The sequence below is a fragment of the Drosophila novamexicana genome, unplaced genomic scaffold (genome assembly GCF_003285875.2).
Source record: "Drosophila novamexicana strain 15010-1031.04,08,12 unplaced genomic scaffold, DnovRS2.1 tig00001783-arrow-arrow-pilon, whole genome shotgun sequence".
In the NCBI taxonomy this organism is placed as follows: Eukaryota; Metazoa; Arthropoda; class Insecta; order Diptera; family Drosophilidae; genus Drosophila; species Drosophila novamexicana.
In genome coordinates this window covers 206,508-228,996 of record NW_020824891.1, presented here as the reverse complement: position 1 = coordinate 228,996, position 22,489 = coordinate 206,508, and the positions used below count along the sequence as shown (strand labels likewise).

The 22,489-nt window shown below is 38.7% G+C and overlaps 1 protein-coding gene across 1 annotated transcript in view; it reads left to right on the top strand.

Annotated features, from left to right (window-relative positions):
- LOC115768435 overlaps positions 1-22,489 on the top strand; it is a 67,053-nt gene that overhangs the window by 774 nt on the left and 43,790 nt on the right. The gene's annotated exons all lie outside the window — the stretch shown is intronic.

Sequence of the window (22,489 nt, the reverse complement as noted above, 5' to 3'; positions counted from 1 at the left end):
TTCAAAATTAACTTAATCATATATATTTTTTATTGTCAATTTTGGCATGGTCTTCTAAAAAGAAGAACTGCCAAATTTCTAGACCCCGAAATTGGGTATAAAATAATTTTCACAATTTGGCCGCATCATAAAAAGACATATATACATATGTATATCCAAAACTGCAAGTTTTGTTCATAGGCAATAAACTCATTTTTACTGGTTGGACAGAGTATACGAGACATGTATAATACACACTCGAGTGAAACGCACTCGTGCCGAGAATATGCTGACTGTGAATATATTTCGAGCTCTTCATTCTCATCCGCATCCGCATTCGTATTCGTATTCGTATTCGCATTTGTATCCGCATTCGCATTCGCATTCGCATCCGCATCCTGTTCGCATCATGGCATCGCATTATTTCAACATCTTAATGCCTTTAACTGCGCATTAGTTATCAAAGCGCCTTCTCAGACATTTGCAATTTTAGTTCTGGCCAAAACCGAGAGCTCAGCTCCACAGATTACACGGCATAAATACAAGTTGTAAGATGTGTGTCGCATTTCTTTTTGCCAGTGTGGGCCTAATTGAATTTTTCAATTTCAGAGCCGCTTTCTCTTTTGATTACAAGAGCTTTTACCTTATATATATATATAGAGTATATAAAGGTTGCAAATATATTTTGCCTATAACTGAACCTGATTTTTGAGTGCTATCCTTGAGCTCTTTGACCACTTGAATAAAGAACGAACGAGTGTTTTCTTGCGAGCGATGTGTAAGACATAGCAGAAGACTTCGCCGTCGTCAGCAAGGGTATTCAATTATAGATAGTCCTTATCGTTTTATACTTAAATTTATTTTTCTAGCGATTCTCTTCAAATAATTGTGTGCTATAGAAGTCTACACATTTCCTGACATATCTATAAAGAGTACTAGACCCTAGATCAGAGCACATCTTCTTATATAAGGACGAGTAGCTACTTGCTCGCTCTCTCTCCCGCTCTCTCTCTGTCTCTCGCTCTCTCTCTCTCTCTCTCTTAGTACACATTTCTTGACATATTTATAAAAAATACTAGACCCTAGAGCAGAGCATATCTTCTTTCATAAAGACACTTAGCGATTCGCTAGCTCTCTCCCCCTTTCTAGCCCCCTTCCCTCTCTCTCACTCTCTCTCTCTCTCCCTCTCTCTCTCTCTCTCTCTCTCTCTAACGCTCTCTCTTTCTCCTTTGCCTCTCTCTCTTAGTATACATTTCCTGACATATCTATTAAGAATTCTAGACCCTAGAGCATATCTTCTTTCATAAAGACACTTAGCGATTTGCTCGCTCTCTTCCCCTTTCTAGCCCCCCTCCCCCCTCTCTCTAACGTTCTCTCCTTTGCCTCTCTCTCCCAGCATTTTAAATGCTTGTAAACAGTAATTAATCTTGGCTCACTTGCAAATTCTCAGCCCTTTGGCGTTTTGTCGACTCGCGACAATTGGGCTTCAAGTTTGCCCTCCTTCTCTCTCTCTCTCTCCCTCTCTCTATCTCTTGCTTTGCTCCTCTCTCTTCATCAGGCTGCAATGTTAACCTCCTCCCATCTGCTTATCGCCAATGACAGTGCGTGTGTCTGGCAGTTAATTAGATGGGCTGCGGCTCAGGTTGACTTCGACTTGGCTCCGCTCTGGGCTCTGGGCATACTGGCTACACTTGTTATGATTGCGCCAGACAGTTGATCAGACGAGGAGGGAGACGGGAGTGGGAGACGGCCAAAGAAAACTCAAGTTTACAAATTCCGAAATTTGTCTGTGTGTGTGTAGCACCAGGCCGTTGTTTTTTGCGTGGAGTGTAAAGGGTGGCGAGGGGTGTCGACATTTACCTTTTTGTTATGAGATATCCTTGCGTCGATTGCGATTTAAGCATTAATACTTAGCCCAAAAACCGAATCCACGAAACGACAAAGGGAACAATTTTTCGCAGACCAAAAATTGTACTTGGCACAGCAACTAGGAGAGTACGTGTGTGTGTGTGTTTATTGGACTGTGTGTACAATCGAGGCATTTGGATACCCTTAATCCATGGGCTAAAAAGGGTATATATTTTGTTTTGTGCAAAGGCAGAAGTAAGTAGATCCGAGCTAGGAAAGTATTTATATTCTTCAGGCCATGTCCATCCGTTCCTCCCTGCTGCTACGAGATCCAGAGGCTTATTATCTGGCGCCACGCATAATTCTGGTGGATTATCCTCGGCGTGGCTTGGAACTTTCGAACTTGCTATGCTTTTACCCAACAGCCCAACAATTATTAAGTATTATTGAGAAAAAAAAAACGAATTAAAATAGCAGCACAGAAAACAGTCGCAATTACAATGCTGTTAGATAATTTGCCAAACTAAGAAGCTTGTTCATTGAAAACGAATGAAAATTTCAAACCAGCTTGCTGGTACGAACCTGGAACTGAACCAGCGACTAAACCAGCTTGCTGGTTCGAACCTTGAACTGAATCAGCGACCATTAAGATAAAGATATATATTAGAGAAGACAGGAATTCATATACCTTACTGGCAAAATCATATTACCTCGCCCGATAAGGGCATAAAAATACTCTACATTTAATTGTGCGTATGCCAGGGCTGAATGATTATGACCATAGATTAAACAACTAGTTCGAGTGCTTGCTTAAACCGTTCATTTACGCATACATGGCAAATATTTGAAGTGGCAACAGTTGTAAACATGAGTGCAGGCAGGCAGGTAGCTGGCGGCGCATCGGACAACTGTTTCGCTACTAGATAACGACTTTTTCGACTGATATGAGTTTGATTTGTTATGTCCCAAACAAATGGCCAAAAAGGGGGCATATTGGCTTAGTGCAAATTGATGTAACAGAAGAAAACATCAGGCTAGAGTCTGGGGGACTATAAAGACCGAAGTCTGTTCCCTTAATAGAAGAAAAATCGAAAGCTAGAGTCTTGCGCCTTAGTACACACGCAGCCTTTAAGGCCTTAGCTAAGACCTGAAAATTTTATAAGAATCGGACTATGAAGACCGAAGTTCATTTAGAAAGCATCAAGTATATATCTAGTCCGTCTGTTCCCTAAAATGAAAAAAAGAATGAAAGCCGGAGTCTTGCGCCTTAGTACACACATATTCCTTAATTTTAAGACCTAAAAATTGCTTTGTGATCGGACTATAAGGACCGAAGATAATTAAGGAGCCATCAAGTATATATCTAGTCTGTCTGTTCCCCTAATAGAAGAAAAATCTAAAGCTAAAGTCTTGCGCCCAAGTACACACACAGCCTGTAAGGCCGTTTTAAAGCCCTGAAAGTATCCTTGTGATCGGACTATGAAGTCCGAAATTAATTAGAATGGCAATTCCTTGCAAAGTCTGGGGCACAGCTGTTGGGTTCAGGGTAATTTCTCTCAAATAGACCACAATTACTTGATTGCGGCTCCTATCGTAGATTTGAGGTACAGAGTACCTCCACCAGTCTGGTGTCCATGTTGATTTTGATGTTGACTAGTTTTTTTTTTTTGCTTTTTTGTTGATAGCTTTTATTTCTTTGCCGAGTGCAGAGTGTAAACAAAATCAAAAATGCCAGCCATGTCCTTTGGCGCTGTTGACGTTATTTTCATATTTTTTGTTGTTCGGGCGCGGCGCACTTTTCGGCCGGGCTGTGTTCATTTCAATTGAAGACAGACTGTGGCAAAAATGAGCCAAAAATCATGCACAAATATTCAAGAAACATGAACATGTGAAGAGTTCACATAACTTGGGTCTGCAGGCAGTTTGTTTATAAAATATCCTTTGGATTGCAACTCTTTTGGCTGTATCCATGGGTTAGAGGAACGGGCGGCAGAAAGATTCCCTCATATAGTATATAATATAATCTTAAATAAGCGCAACGAGCTGAGTTCAACGAAAACTAGACGAGCTAGAGACTTCCAAGTTTCTTTCGTATTTAGACTCTCGTCTGGTAAATACAGACTAAAAGTATTAAGAATGCCCAAAATTAAAAAAAGAAAACTCCGTTTAAGTGTTAAAGTCTTAAATTTTAGTATATATATAAATATATATATGCCACACTTGCGCCTCGAAAATGTCATGAATCCGATGTTAATCAAGAATGTTTTTTTTTTTTAAATTGGTTAGTTCCAGCTATTGCTTGTCTTAGATGCTCAGACTCTTGCCCAGAGTCTTCTTGAGACAATATTTCATGAAGATCGGACTACAGAAACCGATGTTATTTAAGAATGCAAGAGAAATCACGTGTCTCTGTGTATTTCTGTGTCCGCAGCTCGGACATCTCCAAGCCGGACAGTTCCCACTCTTGCTTGCCTGAGATGCTCCAGTTCTTGCCCAGCGTCTGCTTCAGACAATAATTCATGAAGATCGGATTACAGAATCCGATGTTATTCAAGAATCCAAGAGAAATAGAGAAAAAGATGGAAAGAATGTAGCCACAGCTCGGACATCTCCAAGTCGGACAGTTCCCACTCTTGCTTGCCTGAGATGCTCCAGTTCTTGCCCAGAGTCTGCTTCAGACAATATTTTTGCCCAAGTGCCAAAAGAGATCCAATACATGTAGGGTATTAGCATAAATCTATATTATATTAGTCTCACCTCATGATGTTGTTATTGGCCGTTTATGCTGAAACCTGGATTGGGGTTCGAGGTCCGATAAATCTGTCGGCCAAATAATGTGTTGTAAAGAAAACAAAAGTAAAGTTCATTTTCCAACCATTTGATACATTTACAATGTTTGCGCTTCAATTTTCATTTTCACTTACATTGTTCGCCTTTTGCGTGTTTTTTTTTCTTTTCGTGTAATTTTCCTTTCTTTTTTTTTTTTTTGTTGTTTTTACCATGTTTTTGTTTGTTCGGTTTGTTGTTGATTTTTCATTATTGAAAGTACTTAGTAAAATACATATACATATACATATAGTCCAGATATAATTGATATAGTTGTTGTTGTTCTTGTTGTTATTTTTCCTCTTCTTCTTCTTATTCTTGTTGTTGTTGTTGTTGTTGTTTGGTTTGTTTGCCTTGTCATGAGCCGCTTTTTTTCTTTTCTTTTCTTTTCTGTTTTTGGTTTCGTTTTGTTACGTATTTAACATTTTGCCAAAAGGCAATGAAATCAAACTTAAGTAGCTTTCCTTCATTTTTTTTTTTGCAAATTGTTGCTTTTATTTCATTCCTGTACAATATGTGCCAATACACACGCACACAAACTGAGAACCTTATGCCACATGCCCCTGGGCAAGGCACACATACACACACATAAATATATGTATGTATTATATGTATAAATATTGATATATGACAGCACAAATGCATATACATATGGGCTAACCATAACCCAAATCTAATAGTTCTTTATTATCAAAAAACGAAGGGCTTAAAAGTATTTTATTTATTGCATTTTATGTATTTTTATTTGGAGTCCAGATCCATTTTGGACTGGGCTGGATTTGACAAGAAAGAAACAACATTCACAAAAATGCTCAAAAGTGCGTTTGAAGCGTATCGCTTGACAAACAAGAATGTTTTATACAAATGCTATTTACTAAATTTTCAACCTTGCATTCGAAAAATGAATATTTTCTAGTCTGTGCAGAACTTACGAGCACCTGCATCTGGCTAGCTTTGAGCATATTCGAGTAAAGCCATGTCCGATCTTTGCAACGTTGTTTCATGGCCTTTTGTTCATGGTTTCGCCTCTTTATCAATTTGGCATCAAAATCTGACAACATTATTGCCGGCCAAAATTCATGTGAAAATATCCTACAAATATCCCATATAGACATAGGTCAAAATTTCCCATCCCATAACTCCCATAACTCGGCCAAAACTCAATCGATTTTCATAAAGTTTAGCCACTTTTCCATGGCTTGCCTTCTAGATCCATTTGGCATCTAAATCTGGCAACAATCAGGTATTCTATCGGAATTCGCTTTGATAACAAATTTTAAGTATTTTTCAATGCTTCCAACTCGAGACTAGATCAACTAAGTTCGGCCACAAGCATATAAGCTCCTTGGCCAGTTGCAAACATTTGACCATGCTCACTGAGCTCGGGGCATAATAAAGGGCAGAAGGTCCAGAGATTTAGTCGTCGAACTGTTGCTAATTGTGCCACAACACGCTGTTAGTACGGCTCTCGCAATATAATCTTTCGCCTGGCTTTTGTGGCCTTGTGCTCCTTGTGCCAATGCCCATTGCTGGTCAGAGGACAAGAGCTGGGCTGCAAACTTATATCTGGCTCAATGTTCTTGGGGCTTAAATCACGACGTGACCCAAAATCGAATGGCAAAACAATTAGGACCAGATTCGGCCTCGGCGCTTCAAGGATTCAAAATCCTCGCTGTGGACGTATTAATGAAATTTTTGCCTTGACCAGCAGCTAAAAACAAACAAAAAATAAAACTGCAAAGTGTGTTTAGATTAGGACTAAAGCAATCCAATTTGTCTGTGGCTAATCTTAATGATAATAATAATAATAATAATAATATAACAAATATGGTTTTCCATATTAATCGATTAATCGATAATATGGATCCTGTGGATCGAACGATATTACGAATATATTTCTGCATGTTAATTGATAATGTCTCCATAGATATATATACTATATGAATTCAATTAGTCGCTGGAATTATGCATTACGATAATAATAACGCGACAAATATATTTCCCATATTAATAGATTTAATAATCGAAACATGCCTGAGGCATAAATATATTTCTGAATATTAATCGATACTATATCTATAGCTCGAGGGGTGTGATTGGGAAAATATCAATCCAATTTGTCTGTGGTTAATCTCAATGGAGCTATGCGTTGCGATTATAATTATATGAAAAATGTATTTTTCCATACTTATCGATAACATAATCGATAATATGCCTGAGGCATGAATATAACATATTTCTGCATATTAATAGATCATCTATCTATAGCTCGAGGGGTTTGATTAGGACTTTATTAATCCAATTTGTCTGTGTCTAATCTCAATGAAACTATACATTGCGATAATAATAATAATAATAATGACAAATATATTTTTGCATATTAATCGATTTAATAATCGATAATATGCCCGACGCTTGAATATAACATATTTCTGCATATTAATAGATAATGTATCTATAGCTCGAGGGTTGTGACTTTTGGCCGACTCTGTTAATCAAGCTGTGTCAGTTGCAACAAATTCGCGCGTGTCCCTGATCGTGTGTGTGTGTGCGTGTGCTTGACAATCCATAAACAGCATACGAAATGAGGGTCTGCCCGTGGCATAAGGACAAATCCCGGCACGCGTGGCTGCAGCAATCGAGGCAATGCCACAGCCGCATGCAAATCAGCGGCGGCAAAGTCAATGCAGGCCAACGATAAACAGCTCAAATCGAAATCAGAATTGGTGACAACGGTGTGCCACATGTTGCATAATCAAGGTTAACTTTGGTTGTGCCTGAAGTCAGTCGCAAATAGGTATAATCGAATTATATATGATATGATATTTTAGTTGATCAAGAAGAAGTTTTCCTTTGGCTGGTCAAAGTTTTCTACATCAAAACAGAGCCCAGTCTAATGTGTCTGGGCGTCTGCCTGGCCTAAGTTGTCGGTGTGTCGGACTAGCAAGCAGCAGGTCGCCGAAATTCAAATCAAATTTTAACTCTATGCCAAAATCAAAGCACAGAGAGGGGCAGCTCTTTTGGGAATATAGATTGATTGACATCTAAAGTTGATTGATTTGAAAAAATCATAATTTTCTATTCCTAAATATTGACAAAATGTTAAATACTATAAGTTCATAGGAAAGTGAGAATAGAATTAAAGGAGGATATATCTTTTTTTGCCCTGTAGATTGATGCGTTTCAGTTGACTGATTGATGATTGATTTGCAGTAAATACATTAAAATCAAGCAGAGTACAAATCTTTTTGTTTATAGCTTTTCCAAAGCAAGCGATTTCAAGGAGGAAATAGCTTTATTTGCCCTGTAGATTGATGCATCTCAGTTGATTGATTAATGATTGATTTGAAGTAAATACATTAAATCAAGCAGAGTAAGCATCTTTTTGTTTATAGCTTTTCCAAAGCAAGCAAGATTTCAAGGGGGATATATCTTTGTTTGTCCTGTCGATTGATGCATCTCAGTTGATTGATTGATGATTGACTGGAAAACAATATTGAGATTTCTGTTTGCTTCAAAGAGACTTGCAAATATACGAAAAGTATTATATATAAAATATTTCTAAGTATATAAAGTACATCAATTTAAACATATGAACTTGTGTGAGCATGTACACACGCATATGTGTGTGTGTGTGGTTGTGTGTATGCCACTTTACAGGGTATTTCCGGTTTTGGCACTCTCGACTGGAGCGCTCTTGGGCTGTTATTGTTTTGTGAGCTCGAGTAGCTGCCGTATGGGAATGAGTGTATGCAATATTGCTGCCTGTTGTTTGCAAGTAAAATTAAAATTGCTGCACCCTCGCGCGCACACACACACACACACACACACAAACACACGCACATACACACACAGACAGCGACACATTTGCAGACACAGCTCTGTCTGTTGTTTGTTTGTGCAACTTGTTGTGGTGAGAATTCATTCGCTTGACGTTTGTCTGAGGCGACAGCTACCATTCTGGCCCACTGGTGGTACAGCGGGGCGGAGGGTACAGGCCGTATTATATATGCTAATGCGTTTAAAATCATTCAAATCGTGTATGCGTATTTCATGGCATACGTACTTTTCAACTTTTTTGCGAGCTGTCGCAAATGTCAGTCAAAAAGTGTGTGTGCCCGCGTGTGTTTGTGTGTGTGTGTGTGTGTGTGTGTGTGTGTGTGTGTGTGTATATATAAATATTTATGACTGCGACTGTGCGTGAATTTGTTTTAAAGCCCAACAGGAGCTGCCAAACGACAACAACAACAACAACAACAAGCACATGAGAATAAAAACACAAATCGTTTGCCGACAACTTCTTCTTAAGCTGCCTGCTACGCGCCTTGCCCTTTTGCTTGCTTTTCTTTTCATTTTTTTTTTTGTAAGAAAAGTGAAATAAGATAAATGAGCCAATTTGACTTTATATATAAACCGAAAGTGTGCTGCGCCTTACTGAGCTGAGCTGCCGCACAAAAGTAGGCAACATTGTTTCGCATATGCCTTGTGATCAACCGTGGGCATTAGCTGGGCATGCCTTGGTTGAAAATCCTCATTTACATAGAAGCTGATCAGTATTCTAATTGATGCCAGATTAGTTCGCTTAATACTAATTATAATAATACTTATTGAAGTTAACAAAGCCGCCTACGCCTATATCTCTCTCTCTCTCTCTCTCTCTCTCTCTCTCTCTCTCTCTCTCTCCCTCTCTCTCTCTCTCACTCTCCATATTGCCATCTTCTGATATAAATTCAAGCATTGTTGTTGACCAAACAAATAAATCAATTGAAAAATATTAACTATTGTTAACTTTTATACTTATATTACTCAATTCTTTGCTTCGCTTCTTCCTGCTTGTCAAACATTTTATTGATTTCGGAATTACTTTATTTTCGTTTTCGATTGAAGCTCGTTTGCTGACACCTGCCAAATACTGGCGCATTCTCATGTAGTTATGTAGCTTTTTTTTCATCTTTTTTTTTTTGCTTCCTGCTTATATTTTCTTCTTTCTGACAGGGTTGTCATCTCCATTGTGTTGTGCCAGCATCATCATCATCTAGGTCCATTTCCGACGGCTTAAAGCAGATGTTTGTTGATTTTGTACAACTGTCTACCAGCTGCTTGCACGCCGCCCCCCGGCCCCTATTAGTCTGGCAGTCGGTTGTGTGTGTGTGTTGTATGTGTGTGTGTGAGTGTGTGTGTGTGTGTGTGTGTGTGTTGTCTATTGTTTCGCTTGTCTCAGCGGCGCGTTCATGTGTGCCGTTGTGTGAATGGCATTAGATGTGCGTGTGTGATTGTGTGTTTGTGTGTGTGCGTCTGGCTGACTGTAGCAATGTTGAAAATTCAGCTATTTTCTAGCTACATTTAGCTTTTTACAGAGCTCGTCAGCCGCAAACTGCAAATCTGACAATTCTTAAATGAATGTAGAATTTTCTTTTTTAATTCTAGTTTATTCGAAAGATGGCTAACACTTTCTTTATTATGTGGCAACTCTGGCAACACTGTTTATCGTTTATCGATAGCTAAATTTAACGCTTTTCTCATCACTAGCTGCATGTGTTAAGGGAATTGCAAGCCTGATTCCATTATGCTCAAAATATGTTACATTTACCAACTTTTGAGGTTTCCGAATAACTCGGAATAACTTTGCAAATGTGAAAAATTTAGTTTCTTTTGGTAAAACATACAGGCCACATATTTGATATGCGCAAAAAATGTAAATTTTGCAAATGTTAAATGGAATTGGACTATTAATCTGTCTTATTAAGCGAGGAGAAGTAGGCAGAAGCATTGCGATGTTTGGCTGGGTAATCCAGACTTCCAAAAGAAAGCAGCCCTTGCTTATATATTTTTAGCTGTTTCTTATAGCTTTTTTAGGCAGCATTTTTAAGGCGACTGTCGACAGCACTGACGAGCGATTTTGAGTTCGCGTTTGAGCTGGGGCATGAGTGTGGCCAAGAGAGTTGGCCGCAAAACAAAACAAAAACTCGCACGAAAAGCCATTAAGGCGTCGAAGTCAATGCACTGCCACGGCTCGCAGTTGAAGTTGGAGTCGGAATTGGTTCGCTTCGGCTTGGATATTTATTGACATTTAAATTGACTGGCAGCGTCTGTCTGGCCCTGTCTGGGACAATGTCCCCCAATCAATGCAAAAGTGATTTGCAGCCGCCGCTTAAAAGTAAGCTACACGTTTGTTGTCTTTGCTTGGGGCCGATTTGACTGAAAAATTACAAAGTTTTTAGCAGCAGAAGACAAAACAATCGCAGCTAAACTGTTTTACTTCTGCCATTTGGAGAGTATTTTAATTTAGTCTTGAACTCTGCCTAATGTAATACAGAAGGCAAGCTCCTCAGCCATGCCATCTTTGTCTGTCTGTTAAGAAGCCGTGCTTAGTTGCTTTCCTTTCTAGTTTCTTTTATTTCTACACTATTTCGTAAAGCTGCCCTCTAGAACGATTAGTTGATGCAGCTTCTTCAGATGTATTCAAGAAGTAAAATGTTCCTTATCTGTATCTGCAGAATCTGTGTACATTGTTGCTCTTGCAATTTGCTTTTAATATCTCAAAATCGATATTTATCGATGGAAGAATCTTACGAAAATCAGTTTCGCGTTTCTAACTCAAGTGCGAGGGAAGGCTACAAGCGTCATTTTCTTATATCTTTTTATATCCCAAAATCGATATTTATCGATAAACGCATGCTTCGCGTTTCTAACTCAAGTGCGAGGCACGGCTTCCAGCCTTGAACTTGACAGAATCTTTAATGGAAGAATCTCTATAAAAATGTATTGCTCTTGCCATTTTCTGCTAATATCTCAAAATCGATATTTATCGATGGAAGAATCTTACGAAAATCAGTTTCGCGTTTCTAACTCAAGTGCGAGGGAAGGCTACAAGCGTCATTTTCTTATATCTTTTTATATCCCAAAATCGATATTTATCGATAAACGCATGCTTCGCGTTTCTAACTCAAGTGCGAGGCACGGCTTCCAGCCTTGAACTTGACAGAATCTTTAATGGAAGAATCTCTATAAAAATGTATTGCTCTTGCCATTTTCTGCTAATATCTCAAAATCGATATTTATCGATGGAAGAATCTTACGAAAATCAGTTTCGCGTTTCTAACTCAAGTGCGAGGGAAGGCTACAAGCGTCATTTTCTTATATCTTTTTATATCCCAAAATCGATATTTATCGATAAACGCATGCTTCGCGTTTCTAACTCAAGTGCGAGGCACGGCTTCCAGCCTTGAACTTGACAGAATCTTTAATGGAAGAATCTCTATAAAAATGTATTGCTCTTGCCATTTTCTGCTAATATCTCAAAATCGATATTTATCGATAGAAGAATCTTACGAAAATCAGTTTCGCGTTTTTAACTCAAGTGCAAGGCACGGCTTCCAGTCGCGAACTGAACCATAATTTTCATTTTTTTTGTGTCATTCATTCATTCATCAAATTTAATTACAACAATCAATAGCTGGCAAATATGCAGTCTTATCGCATACAACAGAACATCCGGCCACATTTCCTGCCCCACACAAGTGCAGCGCTCATTATCATTGTTGTCACTTGTTGTTGTTGTTGCCTCTGTTCGGAATTAATCAAGTGCGGCATCTGTAGTTAATAAACCTAATCAGTATGCCGTACACTCGCCCATGCGTTTCAAGTTTACCCGTTCATCACGTTCACTTATTCATTTGCTCATTTGCTCATTTGGCCATTTGCTCATTTAGACATTTTCGTTCACTAATCGCCGACAACAATGGACGGCTAAAATTAAACCCGCAGTCTTTCAATAAATGTATGGATATTGTCAAACTAATTATGAAGGCCACTGGGCGCACGCATTGAGCTGTGCCCGGGGTTATGGACTAGAGATGGGCATTTGTGCAATGCGGCCAGCTAGTGCCTTGCTTCTCGAGCACAATTTTGAAGGTCAGGCTAGTAAATGGGACATTGTGCTCGCAAAATAATATGAAATCATCAGGAGAACACGACATTTTCAATTTCAGACTTCTCTAGAATTTAGACTTTAGTTCTCGATCGCGTTGAACCGTGTTTCATGCTCATGCTTCTGCTCCTGCTCGTGCTCGTGCTGGGCTATAAATCCGGCCCGTGGCCATCTCTAGCTAGGACACAGGCCCCGCCGAGTGGAGGCTCGCGGCAGAATGCGGTATCTTATCTGGCAGCCAGCAGGCGCAAGTATTTTATCTAAACGAGCCCATGAGGAGCACGACACTGTGCTCGCTCGTCTATGCCAAATGCCATATGTTGTTGTTGTGTTAGTTGTTGTTCTTGTTCTTGTTGTGGTATTTGTTTAGTAAACAAAACTCTCGCTGCGTTCAACTTGTTAGCTGCCAAAGGACAAAGGCAGTTCAAGCCAATCATAGTACAGAGGTGTGTGTGTGTGTGTGTAAGTGTGTGTAAGTGTGTGTAAGTGTGTCATGCAAATACTATATTCAACTAATTGTGAGCCATAAAAATCAAAATACACACGCGCGCATACATGCGTACAAACAGACGTCGACAGGCAATTGATCGATATTACTCATACGACCCGTAATGCACATATAATTTTGAGCATATTTTAGCGTGACTGTTGCTTCAATATTGATAATATTATACATTTCTAAGCTTAGACCTCTCGCATGGGGTATTTTTTTTTTACCAAGTTATGCATAACGCATTGTTGCAAATGCTTCCATAATGTAGTTGCATAAGCTCTGCATAAGCATAAGATTTTCCTCAATTTTCCTTCAATTTTTTTTCCTAATTTTTTTTTGATAATATTATAAATAACTATATTTTGACCCCTGCATGGGGTATTCTATTTCGATGCATTTTAGGAAATGTATCCATAACGTAGTTGCATAAGAATGAAATTTTCCTCAAGTTTCCTAAGTTTTCCTTCATTTTTTAAAATTTATTTTTTGATAATACATTAACTGTACTTAGATCCCTACATGGGGTATTCTTTTACCAATATATGCATAACGCATTGTTGGAAATGCATCCATAATGTAGTTGCATAAGCATAAGATTTTCCTCAATTTTCCTTTATATAATTAAAATTTTTTTTTTATAATATCAATAACTATATTCTGACCCCTGCATGGGGTATTATATTCCGGCGATATGCATTGCTGGAAATGTATCCATAACGTAGTTGCATAAACTCTGCTTAAGCACAAGATTTTCCTCCATTTTTCTTCATTCATTTTTTTTATTTTATTTTTTTTTGATAATATTATCAATAAATATATTTAGACCTCTGCATGGGGTATTATTTTACCAAGGGTACATAACGTATCCATGACGCAGTTGCATAAACTCTGCGTAAGCATAAGAACTTTTCTCATTTTCCCCCATTTTTTTGTATATATTTTTTTTATTGTTTTATTATATAAAACGCGTTCATAATCATTCTATATGTGAGTTGCATGCGAGCGAAACGTAAGACATTTGACAGGTGTCCCGCGTCGTCTGCAGATATGGAGTCTGCAATTCGTGCTGATGTAAGCACGAAGACATACGCAGATCCCTATAAGGTGTCCGATTTCGAGCATGGCTGGGGCACGTGGCAGGCTGATTATACAACGGGCAGTTGTTGAGATTGTCCAAGCTGAATATCGCTTTACCTTTGGCAAGGCCAACAGCACGTGCTCTTAGGTAAGAGCTAAGACAGGGGTATCCATTTCAACTTGTCTTCTTCAAAGTTCAAGTTATATCATGCAATTGTATAAACGACATTATGCATATGACGCGTAAGCCAAGTTGAATATATTTGCTCTGCTTTGTTTAACACTCGAATAATGCAACTATTGTGCTTGAATAGAATTCTTATTTGTCTCATATTAGAATTATTGCTCATACGCCATGTGAGCCAACTATTACGCATAGTCGCACGCTGCTGTAATATTTAGATAATTATAATAATAATTTCTGCCTCAATCTCTGTATACAAAACTGTGTGAAGCTTTCACCTTTCAATCTTTTTTGTATATCCATCCCTGCTTGGTAGAAACAAGGCTCAAAGCTTTGCTGGGCGATGTTTCGAGTTCAAATTCATTTTTATGAAATTTGATAAACATTTTCTGAGACATTCTTCACACTTTTCGCATAGTCTAAGCTCTCTTTCTCTCTGGGGCATTAAGTCTTCTCCGACTGCTTCAAATGATATTGCGCATACGACACGTGCAGCGATTTTTGGGCAATATTTTAAGTGCTATCCCAATGTTTCTATGCAAATAATATTGCGCATACGACCCGTGAAAATAATTCAAATTCAAATTCATTTGAGAAGTGCTTCACACTTTTCGCATAGTCCAAGCTTTCTACGCGGAATATGCAATTCAAAGGTTTTAAGTCGTCTCCCATTGTTTCTATACAAATAATATTGCACATACGCCCTGTGAACCCATTGGTAAAATAATTGGAAATTGTCATTACAAATTGTCAGCTACAATTATATGAATTGTTTCGGTGCACATTTAATTATATTTTTTTTCCGCTTGGCTGCTCGCTCGTGGGTTAAAATGTCCTTTCGCTGAATCGTGGGGGGAGCTTTAAAAATGTTCACCTGTTGTGTCGGTTTTTCATTCGATGCACTCATGAACTGTGACATTGATGGCTGAAGTTTCAAGTTCAAATTCATTTGAGACGTTTTTCACACCGATTGCAAAGTGCAAAAAGGGGGCTAAGTTTTAGTTCCTCTCCCATTGTTTCTATACAAATAGAATTGCGCATTGATAAAATAATTCGAAATTGTTCGTACAAATTGTCAGCTACAATTAATTACATCTATTTTATTCCGCTTGGCTGCTCGCTCGTGGGCTAAAATGTCCTTTCGCTGAATCAGGCGGGGGAGGACAAAAACAACTGAACTTTAGAAATGTGCACCTGTTGTTTCGGTTTTTGATTCGATGCACTCACGAATTGTGACATTCAACTCAAATAGATTATGTCCAAAGGGGCGTTTTATATTGTGTCTGTGTGTGCTTATTGGCATTGAGCCACGGCCAGGGTCAGGGCCACGGCCACGGTTAACAGCTGGGCGGCTGTCAGAAGCATTTTGGCACCTCCTTTTGCACATTTAGCGCTCGCAAATTCAATTGACAGTTGCGTTCGCACGGAAAATCCGCAAATTGCCAACTAAATAATAGAAAAATATAACAAAAGCAAGCGAATCGGAAAACTATATGAAGTAATGAATGGACAATTACGCTGCTCGCTTCAGAGCGCCATTCAACCGCATCTGAAGCTGTCCTTTTTTTTCCATTTTAATTGTTATTTCTCATAAATTTCCTGCGCATTTTAATAACAGTTTATTAACAATACAAGTTGCGATTATTTAAAAGAAATTAACGCGCAGCCTCGCACTTATTGCAGAATTGTGCAGTCAGCTGTTGTTATATTTTTTGCGCTAACATCGATACAAATTATGAGAACTAAAAACATGCAGCATTATGTAAAGGTACTCGCAGACAGACTTAGACTTTTCCTTTCTGCCAAAATGAAAAAAGTGTCAACTCTTTCTCGCTTTGCACCTTCATATGCACACACTTTCGTTTGCCAGTCTTGAAAATGCCTAATGATCGGACTATAAGCACCGAACGTGCAGAGTAAAGCAATGCGAAGAATAACCACATTTATGCTCATGTATGTATGTCGAGAATGTAGCTACATGTATACTCATGTATGTTATGTATGTAGATAATGCAGCTAGAATTTTTGTAAAAGCAGCTCCGGGCGGAGCTCGGGGTATCTAGCAGCAAAGTGCTTTCGACTGGCGCCCCCATACTTGCTTTTTTTTTTGTGGCTCTCGCACATTTGCATAAAATGTGAGATATGTGCTAAATGTTAGATATGTGAGATATGTGCTTCCATATGATTCGGTAATTGCGACCATAAAAGTTATGCCCAGGCCAGCTATAAGTTACTGACAATATGCAGATATGATCTATATTAATAAAGCTAATCAGCATTATCGCAGATCATACACACACACACAGTCGCATATGTGTGTGAGTGTGTGTGTGTGTAGTCAGTTCGTGTGCGTCTTTAAATGTAATCCCATTTAAATGGTGCACACTTTTGCGACCGCGCAATTCTATTAATTCCAGAATAATTTTGCCAGACTGGCAAATAGACATAAATAACAGCCGAGAGTTGAGTCTAGCTGAAAGTGCTCGACCGCACAGATACCCTATAACCAGGCACACAAAAAGATGTCGCACATTAAAATAATCTTAAGTAAAATCTGCTTGATACGAGTTAAACTACAACAAGTCAACGTTGATGTGCCTATATCCACGATATTCTCAGAAAAACCTTATATCGATATCAATCGATTTCAGGGGAGCCAAAAAACTTATCGATCATTGAAAATAACAAGTGCGGGCAGCCAACTTTGTGGCCAGACAGGCAGAATATAATTCGATTTATGCTTTATAGAAACGTGGCAGCCTGCAAAATACTTTCCTTTAACTGCACTAAGCCACCCTTTAAACCATTTGCAAAGGCTATAGGGTATAGAAACGACAACAACAACAGCCACAGAGCCCGTAAAGCGTATAAACTAATCAACGACAACATTTCGGATGGTGTATTTAAATATACATGAGCCCTACTCGACGTGTGTATGTGTGTGTGGTTGGGTGTTAAGCAAGTGAAAGTCTGTGTGTGTGTGTGTGTGAGTGAAGGGTGTTTGTGTGTGCGTGGTGTGTGCATAAATTAGGCACATGTTGCTCCGCTTAAAATGGAAAACTTGTCTTTGGTACGCACAATTCGTTTGGCACCTGTACGTACAACTTACATATTGCCCGTCGGAGACTAAAAAAATATCGATTAAATATACTTAGACGTGTTCGTAATTAAATGATAAAAAAAATGTCGCACGCACACTTAACGTAGAAGCTGATCAGTATTCTAATTGATGCCAGATTAGTTCGCTTAATACTAATTATAATAATACTTATTGAAGTTAACAAAGCCGCCTACGCCTATATCTCTCTCTCTCTCTCTCTCTCTCTCTCCCTCTCTCTCTCTCTCACTCTCCATATTGCCATCTTCTGATATAAATTCAAGCATTGTTGTTGACCAAACAAATAAATCAATTGAAAAATATTAACTATTGTTAACTTTTATACTTATATTACTCAATTCTTTGCTTCGCTTCTTCCTGCTTGTCAAACATTTTATTGATTTCGGAATTACTTTATTTTCGTTTTCGATTGAAGCTCGTTTGCTGACACCTGCCAAATACTGGCGCATTCTCATGTAGTTATGTAGCTTTTTTTTCATCTTTTTTTTTTGCTTCCTGCTTATATTTTCTTCTTTCTGACAGGGTTGTCATCTCCATTGTGTTGTGCCAGCATCATCATCATCTAGGTCCATTTCCGACGGCTTAAAGCAGATGTTTGTTGATTTTGTACAACTGTCTACCAGCTGCTTGCACGCCGCCCCCCGGCCCCTATTAGTCTGGCAGTCGGTTGTGTGTGTGTGTTGTATGTGTGTGTGTGAGTGTGTGTGTGTGTGTGTGTGTGTGTGTGTTGTCTATTGTTTCGCTTGTCTCAGCGGCGCGTTCATGTGTGCCGTTGTGTGAATGGCATTAGATGTGCGTGTGTGATTGTGTGTTTGTGTGTGTGCGTCTGGCTGACTGTAGCAATGTTGAAAATTCAGCTATTTTCTAGCTACATTTAGCTTTTTACAGAGCTCGTCAGCCGCAAACTGCAAATCTGACAATTCTTAAATGAATGTAGAATTTTCTTTTTTAATTCTAGTTTATTCGAAAGATGGCTAACACTTTCTTTATTATGTGGCAACTCTGGCAACACTGTTTATCGTTTATCGATAGCTAAATTTAACGCTTTTCTCATCACTAGCTGCATGTGTTAAGGGAATTGCAAGCCTGATTCCATTATGCTCAAAATATGTTACATTTACCAACTTTTGAGGTTTCCGAATAACTCGGAATAACTTTGCAAATGTGAAAAATTTAGTTTCTTTTGGTAAAACATACAGGCCACATATTTGATATGCGCAAAAAATGTAAATTTTGCAAATGTTAAATGGAATTGGACTATTAATCTGTCTTATTAAGCGAGGAGAAGTAGGCAGAAGCATTGCGATGTTTGGCTGGGTAATCCAGACTTCCAAAAGAAAGCAGCCCTTGCTTATATATTTTTAGCTGTTTCTTATAGCTTTTTTAGGCAGCATTTTTAAGGCGACTGTCGACAGCACTGACGAGCGATTTTGAGTTCGCGTTTGAGCTGGGGCATGAGTGTGGCCAAGAGAGTTGGCCGCAAAACAAAACAAAAACTCGCACGAAAAGCCATTAAGGCGTCGAAGTCAATGCACTGCCACGGCTCGCAGTTGAAGTTGGAGTCGGAATTGGTTCGCTTCGGCTTGGATATTTATTGACATTTAAATTGACTGGCAGCGTCTGTCTGGCCCTGTCTGGGACAATGTCCCCCAATCAATGCAAAAGTGATTTGCAGCCGCCGCTTAAAAGTAAGCTACACGTTTGTTGTCTTTGCTTGGGGCCGATTTGACTGAAAAATTACAAAGTTTTTAGCAGCAGAAGACAAAACAATCGCAGCTAAACTGTTTTACTTCTGCCATTTGGAGAGTATTTTAATTTAGTCTTGAACTCTGCCTAATGTAATACAGAAGGCAAGCTCCTCAGCCAAGCCATCTTTGTCTGTCTGTTAAGAAGCCATGCTTAGTTGCTTTCCTTTTTAGTTCCTTTTATTTCTACACCATTTCGTAAAGCTGCCCTCTAGAAACGATCAGTTGATGCAGCTTCTTCAGATGTATTCAAGAAGTTCCTTATCTGTATCTGCAGAATCTGTGTACATTGTTGCTCTTGCAATTTGCTTTTAATATCTCAAAATCGATATTTATCGATGGAAGAATCTTACGAAAATCAGTTTCGCGTTTCTAACTAAAGTGCGAGGGAAGGCTACAAGCGTCATTTTCTTATATCTTTTTATATCCCAAAATCGATATTTATCGATAAACGCATGCTTCGCGTTTCTAACTCAAGTGCGAGGCACGGCTTCCAGCCTTGAACTTGACAGAATCTTTAATGGAAGAATCTCTATAAAAATGTATTGCTCTTGCCATTTTCTGCTAATATCTCAAAATCGATATTTATCGATAGAAGAATCTTACGAAAATCAGTTTCGCGTTTTTAACTCAAGTGCAAGGCACGGCTTCCAGTCGCGAACTGAACCATAATTTTCATTTTTTTTGTGTCATTCATTCATTCATCAAATTTAATTACAACAATCAATAGCTGGCAAATATGCAGTCTTATCGCATACAACAGAACATCCGGCCACATTTCCTGCCCCACACAAGTGCAGCGCTCATTATCATTGTTGTCACTTGTTGTTGTTGTTGCCTCTGTTCGGAATTAATCAAGTGCGGCATCTGTAGTTAATAAACCTAATCAGTATGCCGTACACTCGCCCATGCGTTTCAAGTTTACCCGTTCATCACGTTCACTTATTCATTTGCTCATTTGCTCATTTGGCCATTTGCTCATTTAGACATTTTCGTTCACTAATCGCCGACAACAATGGACGGCTAAAATTAAACCCGCAGTCTTTCAATAAATGTATGGATATTGTCAAACTAATTATGAAGGCCACTGGGCGCACGCATTGAGCTGTGCCCGGGGTTATGGACTAGAGATGGGCATTTGTGCAATGCGGCCAGCTAGTGCCTTGCTTCTCGAGCACAATTTTGAAGGTCAGGCTAGTAAATGGGACATTGTGCTCGCAAAATAATATGAAATCATCAGGAGAACACGACATTTTCAATTTCAGACTTCTCTAGAATTTAGACTTTAGTTCTCGATCGCGTTGAACCGTGTTTCATGCTCATGCTTCTGCTCCTGCTCGTGCTCGTGCTGGGCTATAAATCCGGCCCGTGGCCATCTCTAGCTAGGACACAGGCCCCGCCGAGTGGAGGCTCGCGGCAGAATGCGGTATCTTATCTGGCAGCCAGCAGGCGCAAGTATTTTATCTAAACGAGCCCATGAGGAGCACGACACTGTGCTCGCTCGTCTATGCCAAATGCCATATGTTGTTGTTGTGTTAGTTGTTGTTCTTGTTCTTGTTGTGGTATTTGTTTAGTAAACAAAACTCTCGCTGCGTTCAACTTGTTAGCTGCCAAAGGACAAAGGCAGTTCAAGCCAATCATAGTACAGAGGTGTGTGTGTGTGTGTGTAAGTGTGTGTAAGTGTGTGTAAGTGTGTCATGCAAATACTATATTCAACTAATTGTGAGCCATAAAAATCAAAATACACACGCGCGCATACATGCGTACAAACAGACGTCGACAGGCAATTGATCGATATTACTCATACGACCCGTAATGCACATATAATTTTGAGCATATTTTAGCGTGACTGTTGCTTCAATATTGATAATATTATACATTTCTAAGCTTAGACCTCTCGCATGGGGTATTTTTTTTTTACCAAGTTATGCATAACGCATTGTTGCAAATGCTTCCATAATGTAGTTGCATAAGCTCTGCATAAGCATAAGATTTTCCTCAATTTTCCTTCAATTTTTTTTCCTAATTTTTTTTTGATAATATTATAAATAACTATATTTTGACCCCTGCATGGGGTATTCTATTTCGATGCATTTTAGGAAATGTATCCATAACGTAGTTGCATAAGAATGAAATTTTCCTCAAGTTTCCTAAGTTTTCCTTCATTTTTTAAAATTTATTTTTTGATAATACATTAACTGTACTTAGATCCCTACATGGGGTATTCTTTTACCAATATATGCATAACGCATTGTTGGAAATGCATCCATAATGTAGTTGCATAAGCATAAGATTTTCCTCAATTTTCCTTTATATAATTAAAATTTTTTTTTTATAATATCAATAACTATATTCTGACCCCTGCATGGGGTATTATATTCCGGCGATATGCATTGCTGGAAATGTATCCATAACGTAGTTGCATAAACTCTGCTTAAGCACAAGATTTTCCTCCATTTTTCTTCATTCATTTTTTTTATTTTATTTTTTTTTGATAATATTATCAATAAATATATTTAGACCTCTGCATGGGGTATTATTTTACCAAGGGTACATAACGTATCCATGACGCAGTTGCATAAACTCTGCGTAAGCATAAGAACTTTTCTCATTTTCCCCCATTTTTTTGTATATATTTTTTTTATTGTTTTATTATATAAAACGCGTTCATAATCATTCTATATGTGAGTTGCATGCGAGCGAAACGTAAGACATTTGACAGGTGTCCCGCGTCGTCTGCAGATATGGAGTCTGCAATTCGTGCTGATGTAAGCACGAAGACATACGCAGATCCCTATAAGGTGTCCGATTTCGAGCATGGCTGGGGCACGTGGCAGACTGATTATACAACGGGCAGTTGTTGAGATTGTCCAAGCTGAATATCGCTTTACCTTTGGCAAGGCCAACAGCACGTGCTCTTAGGTAAGAGCTAAGACAGGGGTATCCATTTCAACTTGTCTTCTTCAAAGTTCAAGTTATATCATGCAATTGTATAAACGACATTATGCATATGACGCGTAAGCCAAGTTGAATATATTTGCTCTGCTTTGTTTAACACTCGAATAATGCAACTATTGTGCTTGAATAGAATTCTTATTTGTCTCATATTAGAATTATTGCTCATACGCCATGTGAGCCAACTATTACGCATAGTCGCACGCTGCTGTAATATTTAGATAATTATAATAATAATTTCTGCCTCAATCTCTGTATACAAAACTGTGTGAAGCTTTCACCTTTCAATCTTTTTTGTATATCCATCCCTGCTTGGTAGAAACAAGGCTCAAAG